Below are 6,703 nucleotides of genomic sequence, written 5' to 3'. Positions count from 1 at the left end.
TGATCATATGTGCACAATCCTCACGAACAACCATCTCACGCAGGAGAAAAAAAGTGTAGAAAATCCAGGGATGTGCACAGACGCTGTCCATGGTGCTGAAAGCAACAAGCCGAACGAGAAGACAAAAAATGAGGGAAAAAACGAGGGCGGATGTAATCCCAAAAATATATAGATATAGATACGTGACAGTTAAACTGAGTTAAAAAAAAAAAAAAAAGTCCTCGTCATCTTCCTGCTGTAAACCGTCATTGTTTTCAATCGTTCCTCCGCGCGTAATCCTCCAGGATTAACGTCTCCACAATAGCAATCAAAAGTCAGGATGCGAAAGAAATAAACAAATATAGGAAAAAAAACCCGAAAAAAAATTGAGGGACACTGAGAATATGTTTGCGCCACCATAATCCCCTGGGTTGTGTCGGATCGGGTGCTATACGTACTTAGTTTTGTGGGATTCCAACTTCACATCTCCTCCTGCGATGTGTTCTGTTGTTCCACTGTGCGTCCCGCTCGCCGTCCGATGCCGGGCTGCATGCGGGAAGGAGGACCAGAAAAGAGGATGATAGAGGCGTTAGGGAGAATCGGAGCGCGTGGAAAGGACAGCCACAGAGATGCGCAACGAGACATGGATTTCTCTGTAGCGCAGTTCACTAAAATCAAGTTAGTATGAGGTAAACAAGTTCCTAGATTTAATGGATCTATTCTTGCCATAAAAATAACATTAAAAAAGTGGATAAAAACAGAAAGACGTTGACAACAGAGTGGGAGGTGGGATGCATGCTGAGCATAAAACGGGAACCCTTTTTTTTGATGGCACAAGCAAAAACAAGCTAAAATAAGATTTGATAAGTCAATCTGATCATTATCCCTGGTGCGCAGAGAGCGCGTATCCATGGCTATGCACACACTAGCAACCTCCAGAATTGCGCGCGCGCGCGCACACACACACACACACACTCCTCACTTTAAGGGTGAGATCCTTGTGGTACATATGGAAACAGCCTTAAACTGCTCACCTTAGTTGCGCAGTGCAATTGGAAAGCATCAGGAAAGGAGAACTTGCTTGGATCTCGTTAGATCTATCTGTGGCCCCCTTCTCTTTCTCTCTTCCTCCTCCTCTGTCCCTGTTTCCTCACCCTCTCTCTTTGGCTGAGGCAAAGAGGAGAAATGAAAACGTGATGCGAATGAGATCTCTCCCACTCACTCCCCCGTGAAAATCTGGCTTTCCCTCTTTTTTTGCTTTTTTTTTTTTTGGTCCTCCGCTCCCCCGCTTTTTTAACGACCAGTTTGCTTAAATAGTACACAATTCCTCGACTTCTGTTCGTCCACTTGCACTTCCTCCCGAGTCAACAGCACTGTAGCCGGGTGAGGGCTTTTTCTACCCGAATCTGGCTGCGCGTCTCTGTCCAGCGTAGCAGCAGCAGCATGGGCATGTGGATGAAAATCTGCGCTGCCTCGGTCATCTGCTGCTGTTTCTCCCTCTATGTCTGTTCGGCTCCGGTGCCCTGGCGTGCGTCAGAGAAGTGCAGGACCAAGGCGGAGAGGGTGATGGAGGGGACGAGAGATGCAGAGCAGAGAGATCTGGCAGAGGAGGTGGGGAGCCACAAGGAGTGATGGGAACGGCTGCGCTATAGTTCTGGATGCTGTCGAGAGGAGGAAAGGAAGCAAAGTGAGGAGAGATGGGGAGAGAGGAGAGAGCTTTCGCCGCGGGGTCGCGCTCGTGAAGGAGATTTAAATAAATAAGAGATCGGGAACGCGCAGCGCAGGGTGTGTGAGCCAGACTGCCAAACCTGTGGATGGCGCAAGTTCTCCCTCCGTGTAAATCATATATCTGCGATATATATATATATATATATATATATATATTTTTTTTTAAACATTTAAGATGCCAATTATACTCTGTCTCTTGTGTGGGGGGAGTCCAGCATAGGCTTGTGTGTCCCCCACCCCATCTGTGGAGACCTTGAGGGTGGCGCCCGCCGTCCACGGCGTGCGCCGTTTTGCCTGCCGTCCCAAGACTCACCTCCAGCGGGCAACACAAGCCCGCATTGCGAGTCACGTCGCCCCTCAGAAAGCAGGACTGTGGTGGCATCGACCCTTCCTGGTTCCGCAGCCCTGCACAGAGGGGGCTGATTGCAGTGGAGGGCAGTGGTTTTCTCACTGCGCGTCTGGTTATTGAACAACTCCAGATAGAGCCTCTGTGACGCATTTGAGCAGATTCCCGGCTGTCATTTAACAGATTTCTGTGAGGAGTAGCTATGTGTGTGTGGCAAACTCACCTATAAAAAGAGTTGAACAGAATTCCGTTGTGATTTATTGATTTCATGCATATTTCACTGGTGGGGCATTTGGCAAACGCCTAAAGACAAGTCCCAGTCGCCATTGCTTCCTAATAGGATTTACTACTTCCATGTCATGCTGGATTGAATGATGACACTTTGGGGACATATTCATTTGATGGATATATAGGTAATAATTGAATATGCAGCATGCTTGTAGCCTTAAATGTTGCCTCATTGGGCTCATGAGCTCTTTAATGTTATTCCCACTTGCTCCACAGCTCATCTCTGCATCCCAAATGAGGTTCACATATTGACTCTTAAATAAAATACCAAAAATAGAGGGAAAACGACCAAAAACTTTCAAAATAAAAGTTTTTTGCTTTTTTTTTTAACTCCAGATAGGGCTGGGTATCAATTATGATTTCCAGAATGGATTCAATTCTTATTTTTTTTTTTTCTTTTCTTTCATTCAATTCAATTTTGACTTTACACCTTTTACATATTTGTTTTGAAATACATTAATAATCTATTATTTGTTTTGATTATTTTAATATTAATCTGATACAGTTCACATACTGTAAATATTAGTAAAATAATGAGATTGTTAATATCATACAGTGTTACATGGATTCTCTAAAGGAGAAGTTCTAACAAAAATGTTCTACTTCTCCTGGAGGACGTTTTAGTTTGACCACTAGGTGGCGATCGCGTTATAGAAGTAGACTTTTTTAGGAAGACGAAGAAAGAATGATCAAAAAACTGCTTTAGACCACAGATGGTTACTTTAAAAATATTTCTTTGAAAAAGTTTGGAAAATTAATGTCTGTGAGTTTACACAGGTGTAATGTTTTAGTCAACTGAGCGTTAGCATTAGCCGTACTATCGGAAATTGTATTAAACTTTAGCATTAAGCTAGCCGACTTTAGCTTTATGTGCTACATAGATTTATATTTTTATAAATCGATTCCAATCGATTGATCAATTTTATCAACCCAGCCCTATATACTCCCGGATTGTTTTAGTGTTAATCAGCCCGTATTTTATACAAACTGAAGAAACAATCTATGTTAGTACACTCCCAAGTGCAATGTTACACATACATACGAGGGAGGTTAGAAGGGTGTGTTGGGGAGCAGCTGGTGGTGCGTAAAACTGCCATTCTTCTTGGTGAAGTGCCATCATTCACCCCATGAGTCTGTCAGCTGTCACATAGGCTGACAGAAGGCTTCCACTAACCCTGCGTTTAGCTTGCAGGACATACACTGGACAGAGTTTGTCATTTGGAGGAGTTGTGGAGTACAAAGTACAGATTGGGGCTAATGAGATCACCATTTAAACCTTACACACACATCATGCAGTGGACAGTGATCACTCCGGAGTTGACAAGTGTTCTTCTGAGCTCAGCGGCTCCTAGAAGGGAAAGTGGTTAAAATGTTTTATTGCAACACAAAGAGAATAAGTTATGAGAAGTCTCGGAGGGCCCTTCAGCCCCTCAGTGTTATCAACTAATTAATTCCATGAAAGTGGATTAAAACAACTTTCTACACCAGAAAGATGAATCATTTGAAATTTTTGTATTCAAAGGATGCTCCAACAAACATTATCATCTTTCTCCGGCTGATTTCATGAAAATTAGACTAACTAAAAGAGAGGAAGCTGTAATTTGTAGTGGTGAAGCCAAAGTCAGAGTGAGTGACTAAAGTTCTCTGGACACGGCGAGACATTAAAGTCAGCTTAAGCATCGCTGACATTTTAAGGTCATCAGTGGATGATAAAGGCATGTCAGTGACAACTCTGTCTTCGCAGACAGCAGATAGCTCCATAACCAAAAGGAAGGAAGGCGGTGGAGGGATTCACAATCAAGCACAGCTCCAAAATGAAAACCGTCACAGAGATGCACCACTAAAGAGTACAGTACCGCACCGGCAGAGAGATGCCATCTGTTTGTGGAAACACGCCGTAAATATTCAGCAGAAAAGATCTGCTCCTTTCATGTTCTCCCTTTGGCTGCATAGCAACAAATCATTCTTTCATATTAAAGAGTTAGCATAGAAACGGTTAGCATATATGTAAATGTTGCTCAAATGAGATTTAAATGACTGTCTGTGGCAACTGGGTGACACCGTATATGGTAATAAGAGAAGGTAAAAAAAAAAAAAAAACTGAAACTTTTCTTCTTTTAAAACTCCATAACTGTTCTTCCGATTGTCGTTGGTGGTGTCAAGCAGCCCACCCATAGTCAAATAATTCCCTATTTTTTCTTTGCATCTGTCCACCTGTCTTTCCTCCTGTCAGTTTGGTTGACTGCTTGAGTCAGTGTAACCAATGTGTCACTGGTCTGCCTTTCTTGTTGTCCACTTACATCCCCACCTGGCTGCCTGCTAGTCTTTCTACCTGATGGGCTGCCTGTATGGCCGACTGGCTGCCTGCTTCATTTCTGCCAGTCTGTGTTCTGGCAAAGCCCTCTCTGTGTGGGTTCCTGTCTTACAGAGTTTCATGTAAGTGTCAAAAAAGCCAAATTTTGGTCTTTTTTCATATTCTACTTATTCACTGGTGCAAAAAAAAAAAAAAAATGGTTAAAGATGGACATGGCTCAGCAATTGTTCAGGATTTGTCTAGGAAACCTCTTATGTTTTGGTAAATTGAAAATGGAAACCTGTTCTAAAAACTGAAATATATATATATATATATTAGAGCTGTCAGGCTATTAATTTAATTAATCGCATTGCCCATAGTTAACTCGCGATTAATCACAAATTAATATTTGGCCTTTTTTTTAGGAAAAAAAATGTGTGCTTCGTGGAATTTAGCTGTTCTACATTAATTATGAAAACAAGAATGGAAAAATTAACAGTTTTCATCAGAACTACTTTATTTTGTAACATTGTATTGAGATAAACTTTCTTAACAATAAAAGGCTGTAACACAAATGCCTAACAAAAGCCCAAGTGCAAGTGAAGGGCATTTAATTCTAAACTTTAATCAACGTTCAGTAAAATAAAATAAAAAACATCAAAAATAAAATTGTGAACATCTTAAAGACTTTAATCTAAACCACCTTGGAAACAAAACGGACCACAAATCTTATGTGAGCGATTCCCTCTCTGTTTTAATGATGCACTGAGAGACTTGTCCTTCACAAAATACATTACAAGGAGTTTGGAAAGGTGCTGAGGAATGACATCTGTTGAGAAACTGTAGATGAGGCAATGAAGGAAGGAGACTGGGAGAATACGGAATTCACATTTGATTTTGCTTTAAAAGTTTTGCTTTGTAGTTCAGTGCTTGGACTGGCACGGTAGAAGTTTGACCTGAAAAGCAGAAGAGAAAAGCGTTCTATAAGGAGATCAGTTTATTCAATTTGAACAAGGCTCACTTTCAGCATCGCAGACATGTTTTTTTTTTCTTTTCTTCACCAGAAGCCAGGAGAATTTTATTTCTACTAAAAATGAAGCTAAACCCTTATGTGCCTTTGAGATATTAAGTTTCCTCTACAGAGGCGGACTCTCGCAGGATTAGCCAATATAAGGGATCCTGCAACAAGTCAAGTGTGACACCCGGGTTTGCTTTTGTGAATCTTTTTAGGTTAATTCTTTTTGTGCACCCTTTGGGAGCTGAACATTATTTTTTGGTCACATCTGTGTGTGATGCAAGAAAGAACAAAGTTCAGGAGGACGAAACATCCCAGTGGAAAACATCAACATGTGTTTTTCATTTCATCTTCCTCATTAGGCCCCTCTCACACACTCAAAATACACAAACACAAAATGACATTGTGTGTCCTTGTCTATTTTATTAACAGACCTTCTCATCATATCGCCACTGTAACTTGGGTTTATAGCATTGTTGTAACACGACACAAAAGGATTATGAACAGTGTGGTAATGCAAAGTTTATTATTAATTGCTTCCACTGTGAGAAAATGAAATATAAGAACTTAACATGGAACATTCTGTCCTGGTTGTCCTTGTTTCTGCATTTTGTCCGTCTCCTCCTCTGCAACATCCATTGTCCCTTCATGCAGTGAATGAAGCGGCCTCTCTCTGCACAAGCAAACATGAACAGCCTTTTCAGTTTGTGTTAGTCACACTTAAACTTAAGCAACACTATTAAAGTCAGGGTTCAGGAAAATTCTAATCAAACACAATCTCATCTTAAATGTTTTCAAAAAGACTTTAAAGTGGTTGCAGATTTATTTATTTATTTATAGTTGTTCAGAAATAAAACACGCTCAATGCCATTTTGTGATATTTAGCTGCTTTGTCACAAAACCATAAAATACTGACAATATTTCATGGCATTTTGGTTTAAAATGTCAGGAATGGAGGCTTATGGAGGACCAAAAAAAACAAACAAACAAACAAACAAACAAAAAAACAGAAGACCACGACTTGTGAAAGCAAATTTAACTTAAACTGAAAATA

The 6,703-nt window shown here is 40.9% G+C and overlaps 1 protein-coding gene across 1 annotated transcript in view; it reads right to left on the bottom strand.

The window, feature by feature from the left end:
* Positions 1–2,839, bottom strand: part of slitrk3a (SLIT and NTRK-like family, member 3a) — an 18,897-nt gene extending 16,058 nt beyond the window's left edge. The window contains exons 1-2 of the mRNA XM_024277291.2: positions 1,014–2,839; positions 438–525 (exon numbers count right to left, since the gene is read on the bottom strand). The gene's annotated coding sequence lies outside the window, so the exon portion shown is untranslated. The remainder of the gene's footprint in view (positions 1–437; positions 526–1,013) is intronic.
* Positions 2,840–6,703: the final 3,864 nt, after the last annotated feature.

Source organism: Oryzias melastigma, linkage group LG13, assembly GCF_002922805.2.
Source record: "Oryzias melastigma strain HK-1 linkage group LG13, ASM292280v2, whole genome shotgun sequence".
Lineage (NCBI taxonomy): Eukaryota > Metazoa > Chordata > Actinopteri > Beloniformes > Adrianichthyidae > Oryzias > Oryzias melastigma.
The sequence above is the reverse complement of the archived record's forward strand: the minus strand, read 5'-3'. Positions and strand labels throughout refer to the sequence as shown.